General features: G+C 37.3%; 1 protein-coding gene and 1 long non-coding RNA gene across 13 annotated transcripts in view; one reads left to right on the top strand and one right to left on the bottom strand.

Annotated features, from left to right (window-relative positions):
• Positions 1-27,929, top strand: part of LOC125682093 (elongation factor Ts-like) — a 214,259-nt gene that overhangs the window by 36,318 nt on the left and 150,012 nt on the right. The gene's annotated exons all lie outside the window — the stretch shown is intronic.
• Positions 12,977-16,726, bottom strand: LOC130051789 (uncharacterized). The gene is made up of 2 exons (XR_008800033.1): positions 16,183-16,726; positions 12,977-14,533 (listed from the first exon to the last, which is right to left on the bottom strand). It is a non-coding gene; the product is annotated as an uncharacterized LOC130051789 (long non-coding RNA).

Here is a 27,929-nt window from a genome sequence, read left to right as displayed (position 1 = left end):
CTTCCCAAGAACCACTGAGCCAGAAAAGCTGAGATTTATATGAAAGCTTCCTGATATAGTACAGATTCTAAATTGTTAAAATCCTGGCCCCCGGGGGTCGGATGGGACCACAATAGGGGATCAAAGTTTTACATACAAATATATAGGAATAATCTTTAAAAATCTTCTTCTCAAGAGCCACTGAGCCAGAAAAGCTGAGATTCATATGACAGCTTCCTGATATAATGTAGATGCAAGTTTGTTAAAATCCTGGCCCCCGGGGATAGGGTTGGGCCACAAGGGGGATCAAAGTTTTACATATAAATATACAGGAAAAATCTTTAAAAATCTTCTTCTCAAGAACCACTGAGCCAGAAAAGCTGATAATTACATGAAAGCTTCCTAAGATAGTGCAGAGTTAAGTTTGTTAAAATCATGGCCCCCTGGGGTAGGATGGGGCCACAATAGGGGGTCAAAGTTTTACATACAAATATATAGGGAAAATCTTTAAAAATCTTCTTCTCAAGAACCACTGAGCCAGAAAAGCTGATATTTACATGAAAGCTTTCTGACATAGTGCAGATTCAAGTTTGTTGAAATCATGGCCCCTTGGGGTAGGATGGGGCCACAAGGGAGGATCAAAGTTTTACATACAAATATATAGGCAAAATCTTCTTCTCAAGAACCATTGGGCCAAAGAAGTTCCCATTTACATGAAAGCTTTCTGACATAGTGTAGATTCAAGTTAACTTTGCAAAAGCCATGACCTCCAGGGGTAGGTTGAGGCCATAATAGGGACTACGGTTTTACATGCAAATATATATGGAAAGTCTTCTGATATGGACCAAGGTGACTCAGGTGAGCGATGTGGCCCATGGGCCTCTTCAGTTATCTGGTGGCGCCCAGTTTTTATTGATGGAAGAGAGAACCCAGATATAATGTACCTGGGAAGAGACCACCGACCTTCCGAAAGTAAACTGGGAAACTTTCTCGCTTACTGCCACGAGTGGGATTCGAACCTGCACCGACCAGAAGTGAGAGGCCGTGTGATTTTGACCGCGATGCTCTTACCACTTGGCCACGGAGGCCCCCTGGTCGGAATTAAGTGATGTTTTACGACATCTACTAGATGTTAATGTTAGTAAAGTTATGTTTCGGATAAATTGAATTCATTTTCATTAAAAACAACAGTTTATTTGAATTAAATATTAGAAAGTAAACAGCCATTTTTTGGTGTTGACATATGTGCGGGAATGTATCTATATTCTATCACGACTTTTCGTCCTCAAGGAAAGATGTCCCAAGGGAAAAAAAGGAAAAGGTTTATAGGAAGAAATAAAGCAGAACTTATGAGACAGAAATAAAAAAAAAAAAAGGCTGGGGTTATTTTATTCTAAATGGACTAAAGAATTTCTGTGCCGGGTAGAATTTAAAGAAGCAGAAAAAGTGCTTGAAAATAAAAGCATCAAATTGAATGACAAGACTAAAGATTTTTTGAGACAATCAAATATGTTGTGCTATTATAAAGAGATTAAGCATCTCAATATCTTAGCAATTTTTATGCCCCCCTTTGAAAAAGAGGGGGCATATTGTTTTGCAACTGTCGGTCGGTCGGTCGGTCTGTCGGTCGGTCTGTAGACCATGTGTTGTCTGCTCAATATCTTTCGACCCCTTTGCTTGATAACAACCAAACTTGGTGCAGGGGTTGCCCCTGGAGAGTAGATGTTCCTTTTTGATTTTCAGGTCACATGATCAAAGGTCAAGGTCAAACTGCTGGTCTTTACCCCACGTGGTAGACCATGTGTTGTCCACTCAATAACTTTTGACCCCTATGCATGATAACTACCAAACTTGGTACAAGGGTTGCCCTTGGAGAGTAGATAATCCCTATTGACCTTCAGGTCACATGGTCAAAGGTCAAGGTCAAACCTCTGGTCTTAATCCCATGTGTTGTCCGCTCAATATCTTGTGACCCCTTTGCTTGATAATAGCCAAAATTGATAGAGAGGCTTTCCTTAGAGAGTAGATGATCCCTATGGATTTTCAGGTCACGTGGTCAAAGGTCAAGGTCAAACTGCTGGTCTTAACCCCATGTGGTAGACCATGAGTTGTCTGCTCAATATCTTGAGAACCATTCACTTGATTGTAATGATATTTCATATGTGGGTTGGTTATAAAAAGAAGAGGACCCCTATTGTTTTTCAGGTCAAAAGGTTAAAGGTCAAGGGTCAATCTACTTTGGACATAGGAATATACTGTCCGCTCAAAATCTTGAGAACCCTTTGCTTGACAGACATCAGACTTGGTACACTGGTACATCATCAGGAGAAGATGACACCTATTGATTTTGAGGTCACATGGTCAAAGGTCAAGAGTCAAACTGGACATAGGAATATATTGACCACTGAATGTCTCAAGAATCCTTTGCTTGACAGACATCAAACTTGGTACACTGGTATATCTTTAGAAGAAGATGACCCATATTGATTTTGAGGTCACATGGTCAAAGGTCAAGGTCAAACTGGACATAGGAATATACTGTCCGCTCAATATCTTGAGAACCCTTTGCTTGACAGACATCGAACTTGGTACACTGGTACATCTTCAGAAAAAGATGACCCCTATTGAATTTGAGGTCACATGGTCAAAGGTCAAGGGTCAAACTGGACATAGGAATATACTGTCTGTTCAATATCTTGAGAACTCTTTGCTTGTCAGACATCAAACTTGGTACACTGGTACATCATCAGGAGAAGATGACTACTTATGAATTTGAGGTCACATGGTGAAAGGTCAAGGGTCAAACTGGACATAGGAATATACCGTCCCTTCAATATCTTGAGAACCCTTTGCTTGACAGACATCAAACTTGGTACACTGGTATATCTTCAGGAGTTGATGAGCCCTATTGATTTTTAGGTCACATGGTCAATCCACTCTTGACATAGGAAGATATTGTCTGCTCAATATTTTGAATTGATGATACAGTGGAACCCCGTTATTACGTTTTCCATTTTGTCACGATAAAATAACGTAATACCGGGGTCAACGTAATAAACGTTCCCAGTGAAATCCGTTAAAATTATCATTTGGAAATTGTATATCGTCCGTTGGTACTCCGTGAAGGGGTGTGTGAATATATCTTTACTGTTTCTTTGTTTAAAAGAATATGATACTTTGTTTTATTTACATCTTATCTTTAATGTCCGTAATTCTTCATGTTCTTATCCCTTTTCTTTATTTCGGTGTAGGATACATAAGGATGTTTTGATAAGCGTTGCTTTTTCTGCATTCGTTTGGACCGCCATTTTGTTCAACTTTAAAACAATGCGTTCATGTAAATTTCTCTCAATAACTCGTTCCGGTTCGTATTCAACATTCGTATTTAAAAAAATAACAAAACATCGTTTTTATTAAGTTCTCTAATTACACAACACACAACACAATAAAAAAAATCCCACCCAAAAAACAACAAAACTATAGACACAAAACGCACACGATACCCAACACTTACACACTTCTCACCAACGATAAACATGCACGGAGAACAATTTAAGCGCAATCCACATTAAAAAAAATATAATGATGCACGAATATTTCATTTATAACGCTAAATGATGGCACTAAAATCACGTGCGCATCAAGGGATTTTAAAATATTCACTGAAGTAAATGCCGTGCACGAGTCGGCCGATAGATTGGTGTATGTATGGACGAGAGTTACGAACACCCAAGCTGCATGTCCAAACAACGAACAATTTTTTTAATTGAACACCTTTAGTCACCTATGTCCAAGCAGTTACCCAAGCGGTTGTAACATTGCTACGATAAATCTTTCTTGTTTGGTACCAAAGCTGTCCGTGAATAGAGTTTTAATAGCGAAGGTAATCACACTATGCTAAACACGCAGGTGGTTGAGAAATTATTTCTTTGATTATCAAAATATGTAAAATGAAGTAAATTTCATAGAGTACAATTTCTAAATAAACATTATTTAATTGTTTATCACTGGCTTCTATACGGGGTATTCACCTGTATTGATGTCACTAGATCTATCGAAGCGTGATCAGTCGAGCGTCTCTAATCCCCAAACAGACCAGGAAATTTACGTGGTGACTGCCTCGGGCAGTCAAGGTGTGAATGGCTTATTATTTTGAGAATCATTATTGAATAATTAGGGGTTTATTACGTTTTTGTCGGAATTTTTACAACGTAATACCGAGTCCCGGCATTTTAGGACAACGTAATAACGAGGTCTATTTTATATAGGTTTGTTAAGAAATGGTTTTGTGCTTTGAAATTCCAACGTAATATGCGGACTAACGTAATAAAGGGGGAACGTAATAACGGGGTTCCACTGTACTACTATCAATTAAATGATGTGTGTGTATAACCCTTTTCAATTTTGCACCATGGGGGGCATATGTGTTTTACAAACATCTTTTGTTAATATAAATTCGGACATATACTTATCAAAGACTGTAGACTCTTCTGGGCCCCTTATTTGAAGGGGCAGCCCCTTTTTCTTAAGGTAAGTAAATACTATTAGAAATATCTGTCAATTAATTTTTTTTTCATTTAAATAACTTTAACAACTCATAAACTAACTAAAATACCAATATTAGATGTAACTTTGCGGGTTTATTTTTATACTATGTGCTACAGAGCACATATACCCCCAAATGCAAAAGCCAAATTTTTCACAAGGATGCATGATCTCATGTTTTATTAATTTATGTAACGAAGCACATCATATTAAGCTATGATTTATAAAAACCAATAGATATTCATTTACTGAGAGAATTTTTAAAGATATTTAATTAAAAACATACACAATTGCTGTTTAATCTGCTCACATCCTTCAGAAAAAAATCAGAAAATATCGCAATTTTGAAAAATTCTCAAAATCTAAATTGTTTACATGCCAGTTTTTCTTTAAAAATATTTAGAATTATATCTGAGGTTAACAAAAAACATATTTTACCATAGTTGACCAGAGGTATTTTGCAAAATGGTCTCTTAAATACTTAAATCCCCATTTTGGTAATTTCAAGTTTTACAATTATTCTTTGCACACTTTGAAAATAGTAAAATGTAACAGCAAATACAGTCTTAAAATCAAGATTAACAGAATATAACAATATATATATATATATATATATATATATATATATATATATATATATATATATATATATACATTTGCAATTGTTTTCTCCTACATAACACTATTACGAGCAATACGTATTTATTTCTGGATAAATCTACTACGGGGTCAACAGGGCTGTGCGTATGAACATTTGTTAAAAGTAGGTAACAGGTACTACTTTTACTAAGACAATACACATCTAGCAATCGCTCTCATTTACTACAGAAATCTTTCAATAGATGAAATCAACACCACAAAATGTATTTACGGTTTTATTTGTATTCCAAGCAGTGGACTTTCATCAATAATTGATAAAAGCATAACTGTAAACAATGTCTTTAGTTACTAGCCTACTAGGCCTAATGTATGTCTAAAATTTCGTCTGCTACAACTTCACCCTGGTCATCGGTGATGCGGAATTGTACCTATTGCTAGAAGATGACATTAGGCTTTAGCAAAAAGGTCGTTCACAGGATGTATAGCCGATAAGTCGTCAAAGTGAATTAAGATCTACACACCACACTGCTTCCGTGCCACAGCAGCCATATAGTGCTTGATGTCGGTTTCCAAGTTTATGTCGGGACATCGAAGCGAGGCGTCATTAAAAACCTATTACAAAAAATTATCGAGTCAAAAGAAGTGTTCAGTGAGCTCATGTTTATCAACAATTACATATCCAAATCCAAACCGTCCCTTACCTTCGTGCAGTTCCACATTTTCTGCGATGTTCAGTTCTTTCCGGAGATTCATCTGAGCTGCGTCCTCTGTCCTGTCTATAAATAATTTGCCTACACCTGACGACTGCCGCCCTGTTCTTCATGTTCCTCCATCTCAGTCTTCTGTTAACTCCGTAATATCCACAGAATATCTTTCAAAGTCGGTCTTCAACGTCTTCACTTTTCAAAAGTCAAAGCGCATCACAACTCTAAGTGTAACACTGCGCATCCCCGTTTAAATCATAATTCCCCCACCCCCTAAAATTAGACATATGGAAGAGTTTTCCATTATATACTCCCGAGTTAATGTATAAGTATATGTTGATATACTTGCTTTCTAGCGTCTTAATAATTAAAACAGTTCTTCATTTTATAGAACTTTGTTTTGTGTTGTCGTCATTTTGAACATCTATGACGCTTCGTTGTGGATGTCAACAATTTGAAATGTATGGAAACGTGTTGTTAACACAATTCAACAATGTTACCGACCAAAAATGTAAATATAAGTAATAAGGTATCATTTTAAAATATTTATCGGGATATAAATACGGGTTGGTACATGATCAAATTTTCCATAAAGCCCTTTGGGCTTTATGGAATTTGATCACGTGACCAACCCTTATTTCTTAAATATATATATAAAACATACTGAAAATTTTGTCCTACCAGACAATTTTTTTTTCTTTTTTCTTTGTTGCTATCAATCATTATCATACATAAAAATACATACGTGCTATCTCATACTTATTTAAAATAAAATGTAGTGTAACATACATGTAGATTCTAGCAACTACAGCTCATATACAAAGAATTTTGTTTCTTGAAAGTACTTGTGAAGAACTTAACAGGAGTTCAAATATTCAACAACTTTGCTGATGATTTTCTGAGACTTTGTAATTCTGGGTTTCTTTGAACCAGACACATTAAACTCACTAAAAACAGTCTGAATTCCACTGTGAGGGTCACGCCTATGTATCATTTTGAAAGTCGGAAGTTATAACTAGAAATTCCTAGTCAGTGTTTAAAATTTATAACCGGATATGTAAAAGTACGGCCTTTCCTTAAATATTAAAAGAAATATTGACATGTGTTTTTAAACATTTTTTGTTCAATATTTATGCCCCCCTTTGAAAAAGAGGGGGCATATTGTGTTGCAACTGTCGGTCGGTCGGTCTGTAGACCACATGTTGTCCGCTCAATATCTTGAGAACCTTTCACTTGATGATAATGATATTTCATATGTGGGTTGGTTATGAGTAGAAGAGGACCCCTATTGTTTTTCAGGTCAAAAGGTCAAAGGTCAAGGGTCAATCTACTCTGGACATAGGAATATAATGTCTGCTCAATATCTTGAGAACCCTTTGCTTGAAAAACATCAAACTTAGCACACTGGTACATCCTAAGGAGGAGATGACTCCTATTGATTTTGAGGTCATATGGTCAAAGGTCAAGGGTCAAACTGGGCATAGGAATATACTGACCATTCAATGTCTAGAGAACCCTTTGCTTGACAGACATCAATCTTGGTACACCAGTACATCTTCAGGAGAAGATGACACCTATTGATTTTGAGGTCACATGGTCAAAGGTCAAGGGTCAAACAGGACATTAGAATATACTGTCCGCTCAATATCTTGAGAACCCTTTGCTTGACAGACATCAAACTTGGTACACTGGTACATTTTCAGGAGAAGATGATCCCTATTGATTTTGAGGTCACATGGTCAAAGGTCAAGGGTCAAACTGGACTTAAAAATATACTGTCTGCTCAATATCTTGAGAACCCTTTGCTTGACAGACATCAAACTTAGTACACTGGTATATCTTCAGGGGAAGATGACTGCTATTGATTTTGAGGTCACAAGATCAAAGGTCAAGGGTCAAACTAGACATAGAAATATACTGTCCACTCAATATCTTGAGAACCCTTTGCTTGACAGACATCAAACTTGGTACACTGGTACGTCTTCAAGAGAAGATGACCCCTATTGATTTTGAGGTCACATGGTCAAAGGTCAAGGGTCAAACTGGACATAGGAATATACTGTCCGCTCAATATCTTGAGAACCCTTTGCTTGACAGACATCAAACTTGGTACACTGGTACATCTTCAGGAGAAGATTATCCCTATTGATTTTGATTTCACATGTTTAAAGGTCAAGGGTCAACCTGGACATTGGAATATACTGTCCGCTCAATATCTTGAGAACCCTTTGCCTGACAGACATCAAACTTAGTACAGTGATGTATATTCAGGAGGAGATGACTCCTATTGATTTTGAGGTCACATGATCAAAGGTCAAACTGAACATAGTCCACTCAATATCTTGATAACCCTTTTGCTTGACGACCATCAAACTTAGTACACTGGTACATCATCAGGAGAAGATGACCCATATTGATTTTGAGGGCAAAAGTCAATTGTTGAACTGGACATAGTAATATATTGTCTCCTATATTTTAAGAATTATTTGCTTGATTGACACCAAACTTGGTACACTGGTACAGCATAAGGAGTAGATGACCCCTATTGATATTTAGGTCACATGGTCAATTCACTCTTGACATAAGAAGATATTGCCTGCTCAATATTTTGAATTGATGATACTACTATCAATTAAATGATGTATAACCCTTTTCAATTTTGCACCATGGGGGCATGTGTGTTTTACAAACACCTCTTGTTATTCAGAAATTCTTTACTGTTTTTGTGTTAATTGAACAGTAGATTTGCTCACTTAGGGACATGTAAACTCTTGGCTGAAGTGGCTTAGCCAACTGATAGCAAAAACAATGGGGAATATACACAAACTTCCCTCCACTATGTTGGTTTCAAACCAGTACCATGGAAACAAAACCCATAACACCAACTTGATTTACCCATTTATTTATATCATAACCAGCTGAACACAAGCTGTGCACACAACAGGAAAGTGGAGATAAATGGCAGCATTGCTTACTAAATACCCAGGTCTGGGGGGAACAACCGAGCTACTAACACACAAGGTGCATAATGGGCAAAACGGGGGCCTTGTGTTGGGCACAAGTGCCAATGGAGTCCCATGTATAGAAAACAACATGTGGACAGGGGTTGCATTGGTAGACATATCTGTTTACCCTGTTTCCCAAAGAATTGCTCCCTGGTTGATAGTACTGCTGACACTGAGTACTCCAAGGAAAGCCTCCCCTCCTGTTAAAAGAAGTGGAGGGGGCCCCGGTCTGGCAGATACACGTGGACCCCAATTTACATGAGTATTCTTTCCCCAATTAACATATTAACACCTGAGGGTTTATTCTTTCCCCAATAAACATATTAACACCTGAGGGTTTATTCTTCCCCCAATAAACACCTGAGGGTTTATTCTTTCCCCAATAAACATATTAACACCTGAGGATTTATTCTTCCCCCAATAAACACCTGAGGGTTTATTCTTCACCCAATAAACCACACTTGCCCTCCGTCTTGATTGACAGATGGGGGGGAAACACAGGCCAGAAATGTCCCAAAATGCCCCCCAGACCCGCCACAAACATTGATATAATGTTCGGACATTTCCCTAAACCCCAAAACACCTTTTAGATGTAGGCCATCTCCTGTAGGTAATTAGACAGAAATTTTTGACAAGAACTATTTGCATCAATTTCCCCAAGGGGAATTTAAGAGCCACAGGTTCACACTGAGCATCACAGGCGCCAAGGAGTTTGTGAATGGTGTAATAATATGCTATCTGAGACTACTGGAGACTGATTAACAAAGATAACTGCATGTGATTACAGCTTGCAATGACAAATTCAACAAAGTCCAAATTTATTGGATGTGACAGGATGAATATGGGATTATGACTTGATTATTGAGATGTACTTGGAACTAAATCTCTGCCACATGGACAAGGAAAATCTCCAATACGAGTCTGAATGACCTGCACTTAAACAGGTGTAAATACAGAGCCGACCCAGACATGCCACATGTACCAATTTTTGTTGGCACCAATGAAAGATTGCTTTCAAAATGGAGAAATCTAGTCTCCCAAATGGTGAAGAAACTGACCAACTCTGGACAGGGAACGTTAATTTCCAATATAACTACATGAACCAGGAAAATCTCCGACCCGAGTCTGAAAGACCTGCACTTAAAGAGGTGTAAATTCCGAGCCGACCCAGACATGCCACGTGTACTAATTTTTTGTTGGCCCTAATGAAAGATTGCTTTCAAGAAAAAAAAGAAAAGAAATCTAGCCTCCCAAATGGGGAAAAAACTGACCAACTCTGGACAGGGAATGTTAATTTCCAATATAACTACATGAACAAGGAAAATCTCCGACACGAGTCTGAAAGACCTACACTTAAACAGATGTAAATTCCGAGCCGACCCAGAAATGCCACGTGTACCAATTTTTTTTTTTGAATTTTTTTTTTGGCACCAATGAAAGACTGCTTTCAAAAAAAAAAAAAAAAAAGAAAGAAAACTAGTCTCCCAAATGGTGAAGAACTGACCAACTCTGGACAGAGTATATTAATTTCCAATACAACTACATGAACAAGGAAAATCTGACACGAGTCTGAAAGACCTACACTTAAACAGGTGTAAATTCCGAGCCGACCCAAATGTGCCGCATGTACAGATTTTGTCGGCACCAATGAGAGATTGCTTTCAACAAGGGAAAATCTAGTCTCCCAAATGGGGGGAAAACTGACCAACTCTGGACAGGGAACGTTAATTTGCCGTATATTTTTGGCAATTTGTCCAAAAGTCGACCCACTTTGGGATAACTTGAAAACTGAATACTATATTCTAACCTTTTCGTCATAAATTGCAGTTGCTAAGGAGGTAGGAAATTTTATTGGGCATGGCACAGAAAGAATCCTGGATTACACCTTGATCATATGATGTCCTACGTAGACATGAACAAGAACAAGAGGCCCATGGGCCACATCGCTCAGCTGAGTCACTTTAACACATGGAAAATGAATTTCCCATTGTTATTCCATTAACTTTTCAGGAGCCATGTCAAATTTTAAGAAACTTGATTCTGCACTATGTTGGGGAGGTTCAGGTACATTGAAATACTTCTGGCTCAGAGGTTCTTAAGAAAAAAGGTTTTCATAATACAATTAAAACCAATGTAAAAATAGTTTCTTTGATAATGTCTGCATCTGAGCTCCAGGTGTCATGACTGTTACACATGTGATTTTGCATTATGTCAGGTATCTTCTATGCAAGTTCAAACTTTGTGGCCCAGTGGTTCTTGATACAAAAATTAAATTTTAAAGATTATTTTCTATTCAAAGACATGTAAATATGGTTTGCCCTATTGTGACCACACTTTTATGGCCATCATTTTCACAAACTTTATTGTGCTCTATATCAGAAAGCTTCCATGTAAATTAAATGTTTTTTTGTTTTTTTCCCCGCTCTGTATCCCCATTTCATGATTTAACTAACTTTATTTTGTATTTTCTTTGGCTCAATGGTTCTTGAGAAGAAGATTTTTCCTATATAAATACATATAAAATGTGGTTTCCCCTAGTGTGGCCCCACCCGACCCCCAGGGGCCATGATATGAACAAACTTGAATCTGCATTATGTCAGGAAGCTTCCATGTAAAGTTGAACTCTTCTGGCTCAATGGTTCTTGAGAAGAAGATTTTAAAAGATTTTTCCTATATAAACACATATAAAATATGGTTTCCCCTATTGTGGCCCCACCTGACCCCTGGGGGCCATGATATGAACAACTTGAATCTGCATCATATCAGGAAGCTTCCATGTAAATTTGCACTCATCTGGCTCAATGGTTCTTGAGAAGAAGATTTTTAAAGATTTTTCCTATATAAATACATATAAAATATGGTTTCCCCTATTTTGGCCCCACCCGACCCCTGGGGGCTATGATATGAACAAACTTGAATCTGCATTATGTCAGAAAGCTTCCATGTAAATTTGAACTCTTCTGGCTCAATGGTTCTTGAGAAGAAGATTTTTTAAAGATTTTTCCTATATAAACACATATAAAATATGATTTCACTTAGTGTGGCCCCACCCGACCCCTGGGGGCTATGATATGAACAAATCTGAATCTGCATTATGTCATAAAGCTTTCATGTAAAGGACTAAGACCATGTTTAGCTATATCGGCCCTGTGGTGTGTTAAAAAATAAAGCAGAATGAATTGAAATAAAATTGTGATCATTTGATAATATAATCTTTATACCATCGCGACGTGCCAAGATTTCCCCGCCAAAACGTCAGCTTGTGGAATTCTATACAAGACAAAACCGGTATCGGTCTGGTTTTCTGCAGAAATCTCCACTTTTTTCAAATTTAGTTATATAATTCATATAAAACACGACCTTCGATCCAGAAACTGACTGTAGTCTATCAAAATCTATCAATACAAATAAATTTTGCACGAACGATTTGTTGGATCGAAAGGTGTGCTGTTGATGAATATCAACTTTGAATTAAATCGAGAGCAATCCGGAATTATTTATTTTTGTGAGAGTTGTGGGTATTTTATTAATTATGTTGCTTTGAAAAATTAAAACAATATACTTATGTGGAGTCTACATCATTTCCATGCAGAATACACCCCTAAGCTATGTGGTGTTTTTATCACATTCTAAAAGCTATAGAATTTTAATGCGTAAACAAACGAATCTGCTGTCCGAGAAATCGGACCTTCAATGCTATAGAAAGTTTTTATTTAGACGACACCAACAGAATTACTAAGATCAAAATGAAAAGAATTTATAAAACATGCATTGATATAACTAAAACTATTGCCGACATATCGAAAGTATAACGTTAACTAGGGCAAGTAAATGTATGAAGGATTTTTCAACGTGTGACGTCATAGACTTCGTAGCTTAGTGGTAGAGAGCCCGTCCTTCAATCGGGAGATCCGGGTTCAATTCCTACCCGTGTCACTATTTTTTTTTTTTTAAATCATAATGTTACCTACATTTTTCTTGGCGTTATTGAAAAATTTCTTTCTTTCAAGACACTGAAGATGAAATTATACCTGAATACAAATAAAAATCAATAGGCCTATGCAATCACAGAACACCAAGAAAATATGCAAGGATTACAGATTACATTTTTTAAAATTCATTGAAAAAAAAACCCCAAAATACTTTATTTTCGGACTTGATTTTATTTCAAAGTATGAACCAGCAAAAGATAATGGAAAGGAAAGTTTTTCTAATGCATCTAATGTACAGAAGAAAAGTCAGAAAAAATGTGAATCCATTAGCTATTCGTCATTTCCTGCAGAGTAAGAACTTTCTTGTTGAAACCACCACATGATATATTGTGTAGCAAGTGTAGACATGTGTGTCAGTAAATTCACATCCAACAAAATTGTCACAATCAATCTCGGCCACTTCCTGAGACAAAGTCTCTACAGACAATTTCAATACCTCTCGACAGAACCAGGCCTGGGGTAATGGTAATTAAATGGCAGCCAGTTTCAATGTAATGGGGGTGTAATGGACCATTTTTGCATTACAAGTAATGGTAATGTAATGCATATTGTACTGCACATTATTTTCCATTACATTTACACTACTTCAAATATTTGATGATATTTTGAAGATTTAGAATAATTCATTATATTAGTGATTGACTGAAGCATTTGAAACATTGATGACAATCAAATGCAATGAATAACTTAATAGATATGTTTCCTAACATTGCTGAATATTTTGTGTACTTATGTTAATGTATAATTAAAAATCATAATACAGAAATAATTTTTCTGCCATTTCTTTAATATCTGACAGTATGTTATGTAAATGTGTAATGTAAATTCACTCTCAAGTAATGTAATACATTATATTTCAAAATAGGAGTAATGGTAATGTGAAATTTTCTAGGTAATGTAAGGTGTTACATTGCTATGTAATTGACCTCAAGCCTAGATAGAACACCTTCTCATGCATATATGCAAGTGCCTTGGACCCCAACTTGTCATTTCCTCTTTTGCAAGATTTTCAGCATTTCTTCATAGAGATCATAATTCCAACTGCAAGGTGTCCAAGATGATGAATTCAGACCTGACCAGTGTTTTTGACAATTTGTTAACTTTTGACTCTGCACTTTTCATCAGGACAACCATTCTTGAACTCATTCAAAAAGTACATTATGACATTCATAATTCAACATACAGATTTTCATTTGAATCATCAAATATGAATTCTTCCAATTAATAAACTCCCCCCCCCCCCCCCCCCCCAAAAAAAAACACTTTAAAAACCTCCACAGGTATATTTCAAATGACAGAGAACCATGGTATCAGGATGTCTCTGGAAGTGCCATGGGTTAATAAGGTTTAAACTTCAGAGTCGACATGTTTCTTCCAAGAAATATAGTCTTGTTTGGATCCAGTTTTTCCAGTTTTGATATAACTGCCTGATACTGTACAATGTAGGTGTCAATCTGGTCCCCCTATTGTGGGAATCTGTTTCCACATAACTGCTGTATAATCTGGTACCTTGCTATTAGCAGGCACAACAAGGAAGCTATTCCTGCAGTGATGTCCAACACTTATATGCATGTGTCACTGATGCCACTATCATTGATGAATCTGATGGCAGTGATGATAGCATTATTGAGGAGTAGGAATATGGATTCTTGTCAATCTGATTCATGTCACCCTTGCCATCAATTTTTGCTGGACATATTATATCATCCTGAAATTCAAATTACTCCAGTATTATATCATTATCAAAACTATATCATAAATGAAAGGTGAAGATAACAAACAGTGATCAATCTCATAACTCCTACAAGCAATACAAAATGGAGAGTTGGGCAAACACGGACACCTGTATTATAATATTCATATAAAAGTTGTACTTTCATGCCCTCATGTATTTTCATTGATATAGAATTCAGAAAAATTACATTTATGTATTCGGTGGGAGATTGACATGTCTCCAACTAAACAATAGAGGACAGTTTAGCTACATGTACATTTCTGCATAAATAATTATATACACAAACATTTCATTTGAATTTGATTCCCCATCTAATAATTTTTGTTGTAGCTAATGTTGATATATTATCTTACTTCACAATTATCAGCAAATTCACAAAATATTTTTATCTTTCATACTCTTTCTTGTGGTAGATGTATGGAAAAATTTAATATTCAATAATATAAAGGAGATAAGCTAACAAAAAATTATATGCTTAAATCATGGTAGTACCTATGAAATTCAACATTCTCTGAGTGATTCTATATCTAATCCCAATGCAGGCATGTAAGTTGTAAGTGTAATTGTTGAAATTAAGTTTGACATGTTTACAATTTATCTTGAAATAAGGCATATCTAAGTTAGAAAACCAAACTGTTCTTATGATTTTCCTGGCTTAATGGTGCTTTTAATTAGTATTTAAAAATTATTGAATGTAAAAATCATTTTGACTTTTCTAATCCATGTTTCCGCGTAAGGCCAAAAAAAAATAAAAAAAAAAATAAAAAAAATATATATATATATATATATATATATATATGTTAATTGGTTTCCACTTTCCCAACCTACCCTAATTAAACATTTCTGTTGACCCTAACACATTTTTTTCTAGATTCTCACAGATTTTGCAAATGTCATTACTACAACAAGAATATATTTATTGACTTATGAAGTTATTTATTATGCACTAATACCAGACAGATTCCAAAACACAGAAACAGTTTTTGTTTACAGTAAATTGAAGAAATGTATCGATTCATCATATAACTTTTATTTGATTACTAAATAATCACTAAGTTAAGTTTAAACATAGTAGAATACTAGAATACCAAATCATTCGAAAATTATTGAACCTATAACCCCCCACAGGCCTACATGTAACCCCAGTGACCTATACCATTATGGAAATATACATCTATATACAATTATATGTCTCTTTAACCTATACAAATACTTTTTAGACCATACAATGATACATGGAAAGTTCAAAGTGTAAAGTGAGTCAAACATCATGTAAGAAAATTCAGATAGACCCGAGAAGGTCATGCACTCGGAATTGAAAATGGCATGATCGTGAAACAGCTGATTTTTCTGATCAGCTGATATACATACAATTTTAAATCTTAACAATATATAATTATAATAGATAAACAATTAATCTATGTTGACAACAGTTAACAGATTTGTTGTGGGATTTCCAACAGCCCAATGCGTGAATATGAGTTTATGTCAACACACCACAGGCGCACCATACTATTCGTTCCATGCGACTTGTTTATTATTTTTAAGAGCAATTGGTACACCTATTTGGTTATACAGTTTAACGAGTAGAGGTGAAGTATATTCATATTTCTAAAACTTACGTTGAAATGCGATGAGTACATCCTCTGCAACTTCCACGAACAGCGCAAACAGGCTAACGGCGCGGCGTGTGAAAATGGCCGAATGAAGGATTGAAAAATATGGTGTGCCATTCGGGCTATAAGTAAAATAACCTTATTGCGTATTGGGAAAGAAAATTTCTTTTTCAAGATCTTATTATATATTAAACCACTCATTGCATAATTATGTTTTACAATACGTTACCACTTCTAATAATATATAGCGACGTTGTATGACGCAATCTTAAAAAGTAGAGCAAATTATAGGATTTATACTAGTAATGTAAACCTAAAAATAGTGTTCTTTCACCAACTCTACATATAAAAACCAGTACATTATAGGAAAAGAACATGTTAGAGAATATTTCTAACAAAAAATTATTCACTTTGGACGTTAGGCCGAATTTTGATAAACATGGTCTTAGTCCTTTGAACTCTTCTGGCTCAATGGTTGTTGAGAAGAAGATTTTTAAAGATTTTTCCTATATACACACATATAAAATATGGTTTCCCCTAGTGTGGCCCCACCCGACCCCTGAGGGCCATGATATGAACAAACTTGAATCTGCATTATGTCAGGAAGCTTCCATGTAAATTTGAATTCTTCTGGCTCAATGGTTCTTGAGAAGAAGATTTTAAAAGATTTTTCCTATATAAATACATATAAAATATGGTTTCCCCTATTGTGGTGCCATCCGACCCCTGGGGGCCATGATAGGAACAAACTTGAATCTCCATTATGTCAGCAAACTTCCACGTAAATTTCAACTATACTGGTACAGTGGTTCATGAGAAGAAGATTTTTAAATGACCCCACCCTATTTTTACACTTTTGTGATTATCTCCCCCTTGAAGAGAACCTGGCCCTTAATTTGAATAATTTTGAATTCCCTTCAACTAAGGATGATTTGCATTAAGTTTGAATGAAATTGGCTTACTGGTTCTGGAGAAGATTTTTAAAAAATTTCAGTGTATTTTTACTGATTTGCTATTATCTCCCCTTGGATAAGGGGGTTGGCCCTCATTTGAACAATTTGGAATGATTTGTGCCAACATTGGTTAAAATTGGCCCAGTGGTTTTGGAGAAGAAGTTGAAAATGTAAATGTGTAACAGACAGACAGACGACGGACAGGACAAAAAGCGATCAGAAAAGCTCACTTGAGCTTTCAGCTCAGGTGAGCTAAAAACTATGACAAAAATGGGATGACAGAAACATACGGATGTGCGTGTAAATTCTGATCCAACCCAGACATGCTACATTTACAAATTACTGCAAACCAATGAAAGACTGCTTTCAAGAAGGGGAAAAACATGTTGACCAACTCTGGACAGGGGACACTGCCTAAGCGAAAGCGAATTGAAACCCCACCCCCACCCCCCCCCTTAAATGGAATAGTTTACATGCAAACAATCTGGAAGTATAAGTGTAGGTTGCTTGGAGTGCGAGATTGGATTAGAACATTAGGGGATGTAGTGTCTGTGGAATTGACTGCTGGGTAGGCCCCACTGCAAAATATGAATGGAATTACCAAGGGGGTGACTGAATTGCTCAGGAGTATATCTTTCGGTGTGATGTACCATAGCCAAAGTTATGGATTGATAGGACCTGACCCAGAAGTTGGCAGGTCTGTATGTGATACCCGACACCCCCGATGTGGTGAGACAAGTGTCTCGGATGTACTGGTTTTAAACATTATCCGCAAAAAGACTAACGTAGTTGTGCCCTGTAATACTCGGGATGTGCTGGATTTTGGCTTAAACCGGGCATGGTTTACCCAGCTCCTAGTATCCCCCTCCCCCCGATGAATCCATGGGGTTTGGTTGGCCAAGTGAAACCATACCCTCTAGTATTCTTAAAAGTGAAATGGAACCTAACCAGAGATATAGGAATTGCCAATACAAATTACCTTCTGGCCATATTGTACATTGTATGATTATACAAATGGGTTTGAGGAGTACCTGTGAAGGCCAGACCAACATGGCCACATGACCGATAAATTGGGAGAAAAGAATTGGTTGTGGTAGAGTACTCGTTACAACCAGAAGGAGGAGCCCCGTCCCCACCAACCTGGGGTGTAAAACTTTTGACAAAAGTTTGACGTTGAGCAATGAGTATAGGGTTCTTTGGACATGACCATTGATATTGCAGCATGATCAGCACATTAAAGAGTCCACTCTGCTACCGCCCTGGTTTTGGGAACAAATCAATCTGTGGTACCTGACCCACAGTGAGCGACACCGGTTTTTATATTCATATGAAGCAGAATTTATTCAAAAACTTCTACGTGAGAAGGAAAAATCTCTCGCTGTGGCCTTCAATTCGACTTTTAGATATATCGATGACGTTTTGTCTATTAACAATGATAGCTTTCATTCATATGTCGATTTGATATATCCCTGTGAGCTCGAAATAAAGGACACCACAGAATTGTCCACTTTTGCTTCATACTTAGATATTTTATTGAAAGTAGACATTAACGGCAAACTGACAACTCAACTGTATGACAAACGGGATGATTTCAGCTTTTCCATCGTCAACTTCCCATATTTGTGTAACAATATTCCATTATCACCTGCATATGTATGGAGAGCCAAAGAGTTCAATATTCTATCTTTGTAATTATGTATTTGTTGTTAGCTCACCTGAGCCGAAGGCTCAAGTGAGCTTTTCTGATCACATTTTGTCCGGCGTCCGTCCGTCTGTCTGTAAACTTTTCACATTTTCATCTTCTTCTCATGAACCACTGGGCCAATTTCAACCAAACATGGCCAAAAGCATTCTTGGGTGAAGGGCTTTCAAGTTTGTTCAAATGAAGGGCCATGTCCCTTTCAAAGGGGAGATAATCACAAAAATGCAAAAATAGGGTAGGGTCATTTAAAAATCTTCTTCTCAAGAACCACTGGGCCAGAAGAGCTGAAATTTACCTGAAAGCTTCCTGACATATTGCAGATTCAAATTTGTTCAAATCATGGCCCCCGGTGGTAGGATGGGGCCACAAGGGGGGATCAAAGTTTTACATACAAATATATATTGAAAAACTTTAAAAATCTTCTTCTCAAGAACCACTGAGCCAGAAAAGCTGATTTTTACATGAAAACTTTCTGACATAGTGCAGATTCAAGTTTGTTCAAATCATGGCCCCCGGGGATAAGATGGGGCCCCAAGGGGGGATCAAAGTTTTACATACAAATATATAGGGAAAAACTTAAAAAATTTTCTTCTCAAGAACCACTAAGCCAGAAAAGCTGAGATTTACATGAAAGCTTCCTGACATAATGCAGATTCAAGTTTGTTCAAATCATGGGCCCCGGGGGTTGGATGGGGCCACAATAGGGGATCAAAGTTTTACATACAAATATATAGGAAAAATCCAATAAGTAGACAATTGCTGTCCATTATTTTTAAGAATGGACAGATACTGTCCGTTCTTAAAAATAATGGACAATAATTGTCAACTTATTGGACACTACTGTGCCAGGTAAACCCAAAAACTTATTACACGTCCACAGGTAGGCTGAAAATAAGAGAAAGACATATACGTTTGTCAAAGAGATACAAATTTAATTTTAAATTCCCTACAAGTAAGAATCAACACAGATATAGGAAAAATCACTGAAGCACTTAAAACGATATTTCCCCTTAGTAGAATTCTCTGCTTCAACTTTAAGATTCACAATTTTTAAAAATTCCATTGGACATTATTATATCGCATCAAAACTTAAATTTGAAAGACATGTTTATTTCAGTATCTATACTTGCCTGCATCGAACATTTTGCAATATGTCACGGACTCCTACTACTATGCTCGAATAATTTTTAGAACGAGTTATCTTCCCTTAACCCACTCTTCAATACCCAATATCCGGGTACCTCAGTTTATGTTTGGGCAGCCATTTTGTTTCACGCGGATTTTTTCTCTGGTGAAAATTTACAGGCTTTTTACCTACTACTGTGCATTTATCTTTTATTTACTTGATATAAATACTTGAGTTAGAGTGTTTTGTCGGTTTAAGAGCATTTTGAACCGTGTTTGATTTATACTCTATTATAGTTAAGTTTATCGTTCCTCGTGTCGGCCACGCGGTTCAAGCATGGCAGAGAATTCGTATAAGGAATGTAAACGATGTTGCAGGGAGATGTCGTGCATTGATGAACATGAAGATTGTTATCGACATCGGTTTTGCTCAGAAACTCTTCCTTGTAAGGTCTGTAGAACTTGATCTAAAGAGAAACGTGGCGCGCATGATAGAAAAACACAAGCAGAAAAATAAGAAGCCTGCGACAGTATCAAGACCTTGTGAGGATAGAGCAGGGGTGACGCAAGTTGACCGTTTTAAAGGTAAGAAAGTTGCCACGCCCGTGGAGTCTTTGCGGGACAAGACCACACGTGTTCGTGTTCTAGATGTTGAGCCTACGATAGAGTTTCCCAGTGTTCTGTCCTCAGAACAGATTACTGTTACCAGCAACGAAGCTGCTATGTCCAGTCATTCCCATGACATCTCGGACAATTGTATGGCCGTTCCATCCTCGGAACATGAGAGCCCTATTGCTAGGCCAGGTCATTCCTATGACCAAGTAAGCCAAAATGTTGCAACTCCAGTAGGTATGGCCAATTTTTTTCCATTCAGTATGGGAGGTCAAGCGCCGCAAGGGGATATGAATTTCATGTTCCCTCCATGGATGATGGGAAATATGCAGGATATTATAGACAGGAGGGTTGCTGAATTGCTATCAAACTCTAAGCAAAGTCCGGCTGAGGCACCTAAAGATTTGGACCAAGATGGGTCAAATACTAAATGCAAGAGATTTAGCAAGTTTCAACCTCACCCTAGAAACGTTTCAGATTCGTCTGAAGATGATAGAGATTTATTGTGCATCACTGAATCATCACGTGAATTTGACGAAACAGACAGCCGCTCAGACGCTAGTCAGTCGTCAACTTTTTCCAACCCAGGAACATCTAAGGTTGATTGGAAAGGTTTTGTTTCCAGAGTTGCATCAGATCTCAGTATTCCTATGAAGGAAAAGAGCGGAGACTCGGAGTACAAGTCATATGTTGCCGAGCATTTACTAACTCCAAAAGAGGCCAGACAGTTCAGTCTTCCTTTAGAGGGTTCGATTGTTCACGCACTCAAAGAGGTTGACAAAGAATGACAAGATAAGGGAAAAGAATTAGATGTTTTCGATCAGCTGATGATCAGAAGTACTTGGTGAATGAGGATCACTTTAAAAAGTTTTGTTCCTCACCACAGTTAGATGAAAACATTGAAGAAGGCATCATGTGTTCATCTGAACTTAGAAGCCAGAAAGGTGCAATGCCTTATAAGTTTAAAGGCCGGGAGTAACCTAGAAAAATTTACACCCCTACAGCAATTAAGCATATATGGCAAGAGGGCAGGGCTTAGCAGTGTTATCAGAATAAGCAGCAGTTTGATGCTTGACTCTACAGTGCTCTGTAGCAGACGATATTTTGAACAGGGAGACTGGCATGATTTATCAAAATAAACTAAAGTTTTCCCGCATTTTTCTACCACTCTGCTGGATCTGTGAGGCACTGAAAGGATAGGTTTTTACTTTAACAAAACTTCACCCTAGGAATTACAAAATGAATTCATCATTGTTTTATCCATGTCTTTTAAAACATGTAGTTTTTTGATAATATACACAAAATATTGGTATATATGATATAATAATACTTATGATTTTCCTCTTGGTACCTTTCAATTATGAGAAGAATTTGGGGGGAAATTGTAGCTGTGCAATGGAAGACATGTGCATTGAAGGATTATTAAGAAACCCTTTGTCCATTATGATATTTGGAGACCTATACTATCTGTGATTGTCTCTTTTGACATTGTAATGTTCACACATAAGAGTCCAGATTGAGAGTAATTTTAAAGTGATGGTTGATCAATTGGACATTTGTCATCATTGGTGAGAGACAATGGGAGTTACACAACTGGCCTAGGAGATTGTTGCTTAATCAGACAAACATCATGCTTGACATTATTCTAGAAAAGGTACCAGCAATCCTGCAAAACTCTGAAACAGCGATCAGACTGAACAGTCCTAATGAGTTATTTTTATAAAGTTAACAAATTTTTTAAAGGAATGTGAATATATATAATTAAAAAATAAAATCTGGATTTACCAATGATATATGAGTAAGTACTTTTTTTCCACGTTATACAGTGATTTGATTACATGTTTCCTTTGGTGCAACCCCCCTTATCTAGAACTAGACAAGCATGCTCGTGCAATATGTGAGTCAACATCCGGTGTAAACAATAACATAATCACACCCACAAACTGCCAATCTCTAGTTTGAAATACAAATTTAGCCCTGCTTCAGATTTTTTTAGGCCAAAATTAAAACTTCATGAGAATTTATATCTAAAATAGATATGGCCAATATATGCACAGTTATGAGGGGAACAAGCATACCCATTTTAAAATTTCAGTACAACAGCTTAATCTTTATTTTTGCAAAATAAGTGCTGCAACCTGAATGTGACCAGAAAATTCATATATTCCACCATTTTCACCGATTGGCTGCTTTTATACCCAATTGCCGGCCTTTAACAACAAGGCATTTGAATCTACAAACAGTGAGTTTAGAAAAATGGACATGAGTTCGAGACTGTTACTGAGACAGATTTCCTATGGCTCATTGATTACAACTTTTCTAGACAGAGCAGTTTCTGATGAGGATAGACAAGAGGCTATCCAAGCTTTATCTCAGCTGTTTCATGCTATGGCCGATGTGACTTCCAGAGTTATGCTTAACTCTGTTACTGCTAGAGGAAGTCTTTATCTGAAAGACATGGCTTTAAAAAATAAAGCAACTGAGAATAAATTGCTATGCCAGTCTGCAATTGGTCCTAAATTGTTTGGGGAAAAGTTTTTTGAGGTTTTGCATAGCAGTGCAGAGAACCTGTGAGATGCTAAGGAAACTCAACATCTCAGGGATTTGAAGCGAAAGGACCTGAAAAGGAAAGTTGATGACTCTAAAGGGTCAAAAGCTTCAGATAAGACAGCATACTCAATTCCTAAAAAGAGGAATTTTGAAGATTATGATAGACAAGATAGGTCAAAGGATAGTTCTTCCTTTCGATACAGACCGCAGGGTAAACAAAGCTTTAAAAAGCCGGAAAACCCTAGATCGGGGTTTCGCCCGAGAAAACAGTAGGTCAAATCGAAGCACAGATTCCGCCAGTCGGAGGCAGACTGTCGGGATTCATAGAGAAATGGAAGCAGATAACTTCCGATCAATGGGTTTTAAGCATAGTCCAAGAAGGACTTCGTCTTCAGTTTTCTTCCAGGCCGGCAAAAAGCGGTGTAAGAGAAACTGCATTCAGTTCATTACAGAAAAATATATGTATATCCGAAGAAATAAGAGAATTATTAGAAAAAAGAGCAATAGAATCAGTACCAAAGAGCCAGGAAGGCTTAGGTGTCTACAGCACATTCTTTTTAGTTCCAAAGAAGGGCGGAGGGCTTCGTCCAATTTTAATTTGAGAAATTTAAATGTACACTTAAATGTTCCACACTTCAAGGTGGAGACTTTCAGAGATGTCCCTAGACCTAAAAGATGCATACTTCCATGTACCAGTATGTCAACAACACAGACAGTACCTACGGTTTTGCTTTCAAGGAAAGCATTATCAGTTCAGAGTAATGCCATTTGGACTGGCAGTAGCTCCAAGGGTTTTCACCAAGATAATGGCAGTAATAGGCCAGTTTCTGCAATCACATCAGATTCACATTTTCATGTACCTGGACGACTGGCTAATCAAGAGCCAACACCACCGCATGTTGATAAAGCAAAGGAAATTTATACTGAACCTGCTTCACAGTTTGGGCTTGTTGGTGAATTGGAAAAAGTCGCAATTAACTCCAACTCAGGAGGTAGATTACTTGGGAGCTTACTTCAATCTGACAGAAGGAGCAGTATTCCCTTCAGAAGAGAGGTTTCAGAATCTCTTAGAAGAAATTGCCCAGATACAGAGAGCAACACAGATACAAGCTCACAAATTTCTCAGGCTCCTGGGATTAATGACAGCATGTATAGATTTGATTCCATTAGCCCACTTGCATATGCGGCCTGTCCAATTTTATTTCCTGTCTTTATGGCAACCACACAGAGACAGTTTGTTAGCCATGATTCCTATCAATCAGACATTGATCATTCATTTAGAATGGTGGAACAACAGGATGAATATTTTCAAAGGGGTTCATCTTTACCAGGAAGAGCCAGAGGTACTTTGGACAAATGCTTCAGAAATGGGGTGGGGTGCTTATTTAGACACCCTTCAAGTGGCAGGGAAATGGAGTATTTCCCAACAGAACGATCACATAAACTGGCTAGAAATGAAGGCTGTACAATTGGCGCTAGTACAGTTTTTACCCCAAGTCAAAGGCAAACGAGTCCTTCTCAGATGCGACAATTCAACAGTTGTTTCGTACATCAATAAGGAAGGCGGCACCAGATCGATGCTACTTTGTCTGTTAACATGGGAGATTTTTCAATGGGCAAGGAGTCACAGTATTGTACTCAGTGCAGCCCACATTCCAGGAAAAAGGAACATTCTTGCAGACGATCTGTCCAGGGGTCGATCAAACATTCGACTCACAGAGTGGAGCCTGAATCAAGATATAGTGAAATGCATTTTTCAGGCTTTCGATTCCCGGAATATAGATCTCTTTGCAACCTGGGAGAACAGGAAGCTTCAGGTGTATTGCTCCCTATTTCCAATGGAAGAAGCCTTTGCAACAGATTCACTGAGTGTAAGTTGGACAGGGATGTATGCATATGCATTCCCCCCTCCAGTTCTGCTCCACTTAGTTCTCAAGAAAGTAACACAGGAGCCCTGTTCAATGATATTGATAGCCCCACATGCACCTCGCCAGTCATGATATCCATTGCTCCTGGAACTCCTCATAGACCATCCAAGAAAAATTCCAGTAGTATCAAGTCTGTTAACACAGAAAAGAGGTCAAGCTGTTCATCCAGACCCAGAAAGTTTAAGGCTAGTAGCTTGGAAAATATCCAGCATAAGCCGACTAAGAGAGAATTTTCTTCAAAAGCTCAAAACTACATGAATAAGAGCAGAAGAGCATCAACCAAAAGAGTCTATGAGGCTAGACTGCGGATATACAGAAGCTGGTGTAGTGAACAATGTGTCAGTCCACATTCTGCCCCTATAGAGGACATGGCAAATTTTCTGATATATTTGCACGAGACAAAAGGATGCAGAGCATCCACCATCTCTGGTTATAGAGCAGCTATTGCCACAGTTCACAAAGGCTGGAGCAAGAGTACAGTAAGTTCTGAAAAGAGTTTGACTGACTTGATTAAAGGAATTTTCAATACAAATCCTTCAGTTAAGCCATTGTTACCTAATTGGGATTTGCCAACTGTGTTATGGGCTCTGACCAAACACCCTTTTGAGCCCATTGAGTCTATAGATATCAAATATTTGACTTGGAAAACTGTATTTCTGGTGGCTTTAGCATCTGCAGCTCGTGTGAGTAAAATGCATACTTTATCAGTCAAGGAATCAAATTTAGAGAAGAACCTTCAGGAATTCGACTTCTTCCTAATCTGCAGTTTTTAGCCAAGACTCAGCGACTTGGTAAAGTATGGAATCCCATATTTATTCCTAGATTTGACAGGTTTGCAACAGAGCCAGATGATTTGTTGCTGTGTCCATGCAGATGTTTAAAGATGTACAGAAAGAGTACAAAGGATTTCAGAAATCAAAATGATGCACTTTTTCTTACATATCAAAAGCATTTACATAGGCCTGTGGCAAAAGCATCTATTTCTAGATGGATTGTTTCTCTCATTAAACATGTCTATGAAAATTCACCTGAACTGAACTTGAAAGAAGTTAGAGCTCATGATACCAGACACTTGGCATCATCTTGGGCCCTGTTGAATGGAGCCTCAGTGAAAGAGATTTTTCAAGCAGCTCACTGGGCCTCTGAGAATACCTTCACCTCATTCTATTTGAAAGATGTATCTTGGGGAGAGGAAAACTTTGCCAGATCTTCTATTTTGAAAACAATGAAGTGGGCAAAGAAAAAGAAACAGTAAGGGTGAGAAGGTTTTTTAATTTACTCTAATCCCTCCTCCTATGGCTACAAATTCTGTTTGTTGCAAAATGTTCGATGCAGGTAAGTATAGATACTGAAATAAACTGAGGGTTTTTTAAAGGTAAAACCCCTGTTTATAAGATATCTATACTTACCTGCATATTCCCTTCCCACCTCCCCACTTTTAGAGTTTTAAGGGGTGTATTTGATTTTTTCCCTCACATAAACTGAGGTACCCGGATGTTGGGTATTGAAGAGTGGGTTAAAGGAAGATAACTCGTTCTAAAAATTATTCGGGCATAGTAGTAGGAGTCCGTGACATATTGCAAAATGTTCGATGCAGGTAAGTATAGATATCTTATAAACAGGGGTTTTACCTTAAAAAACCCTCAATTTCCATACTGCATTTGAATTTCGCTGCATTCAGAGGCACATTCCAAAACTTCTTCACAACGCTTTTTTATGTTTTCTTTATTAGCATATCCTAATTCTGAATTATTATTTTCTCTTTCATGAATAATTTCATTTCACGAGATGGGCGTATTGAGTTCTTTTGGCTGGTGTTCATTATTTCCTCATCCAAATATTCGAAAACACAATGCTTTTCAAATCAAAATTTGGCTCCATAACTTTCTCACCTTCCATATCCAGAATATAACACTCATTAAGATAATAATATTTGCAGTACTTTCATTAAAATCCTTAAATTTTGATTGTGCAATGAAAATGCTCTCCCCATCAGAGGAAGACATGTTGATATGGCTCAGTACCATAGAGTGAGTGAATATAAAACCTGCAGTACAAAACTACTTACCTGACACTGTCCAATAAGTGAACAAAAGAAACAGACTTCTACGCAAGACTGGTTATATTGTCAGACTATTCAAAAATAGTTTTATTCATAATTGTCATTGTCAATGGGTTTACCCGAGACTGTCCATTCTTAGAACAAAAGATGTAATGTTTTAAGTAGGATATAAGCCTCAAACTGTCCATTCTGTGAGAGAAAGAACTGCATGATCTCGGCCCTACGGGCCTCGATCAGTTCTTTCTCTCACAGAATGAACAGTTTTTGGCTTATATCCTTTACATAAATCTTTATCATGCCACACCTGCTGTGACACGGGACCTCGGTTTTTGCATGGGCAAATGTAGTAGTCTAGCGAAATTATGTAGGCCTACAAAGTGGAAGCTATAGCATTTTACAGTAATAAAAACTAAAGCGATCGAAATAAAGCAGCATCAGTTATCGGACTCCATGGAGTCAATCAGAATTTTTATTTGATGCAAGTGCAGACATACTAAAGAATATTTACAGATTTTATAGATGCATTTGGTTAGGAATGATATATGTACACACTTTCATGACAATACTACTTTTCAATCGCCAAATAACTAATAAATATTTGAAACATTAGTTATATGGGTCCTCAATTTCTTACTATCGGTGTTAATAAAACAAGCTCGCCTCAGAGTGATGCATGTATGGAATGTGGATGTCATTAAAAAGATAGAAGACGACCCCCGAAGTAAAAAGAAAATATGATTGGCAAGATCATGGGGTCTCCTTTGTTGATAAACACATCTTTATGGTACACTTGCCGCAACACATGTTGCGTTGAGTGTGTG

Source organism: Ostrea edulis, chromosome 2, assembly GCF_947568905.1.
Source record: "Ostrea edulis chromosome 2, xbOstEdul1.1, whole genome shotgun sequence".
Lineage (NCBI taxonomy): Eukaryota > Metazoa > Mollusca > Bivalvia > Ostreida > Ostreidae > Ostrea > Ostrea edulis.
Note: the sequence above shows the minus strand (reverse complement) of the source record. Positions and strands in the feature narration are given on the sequence as shown.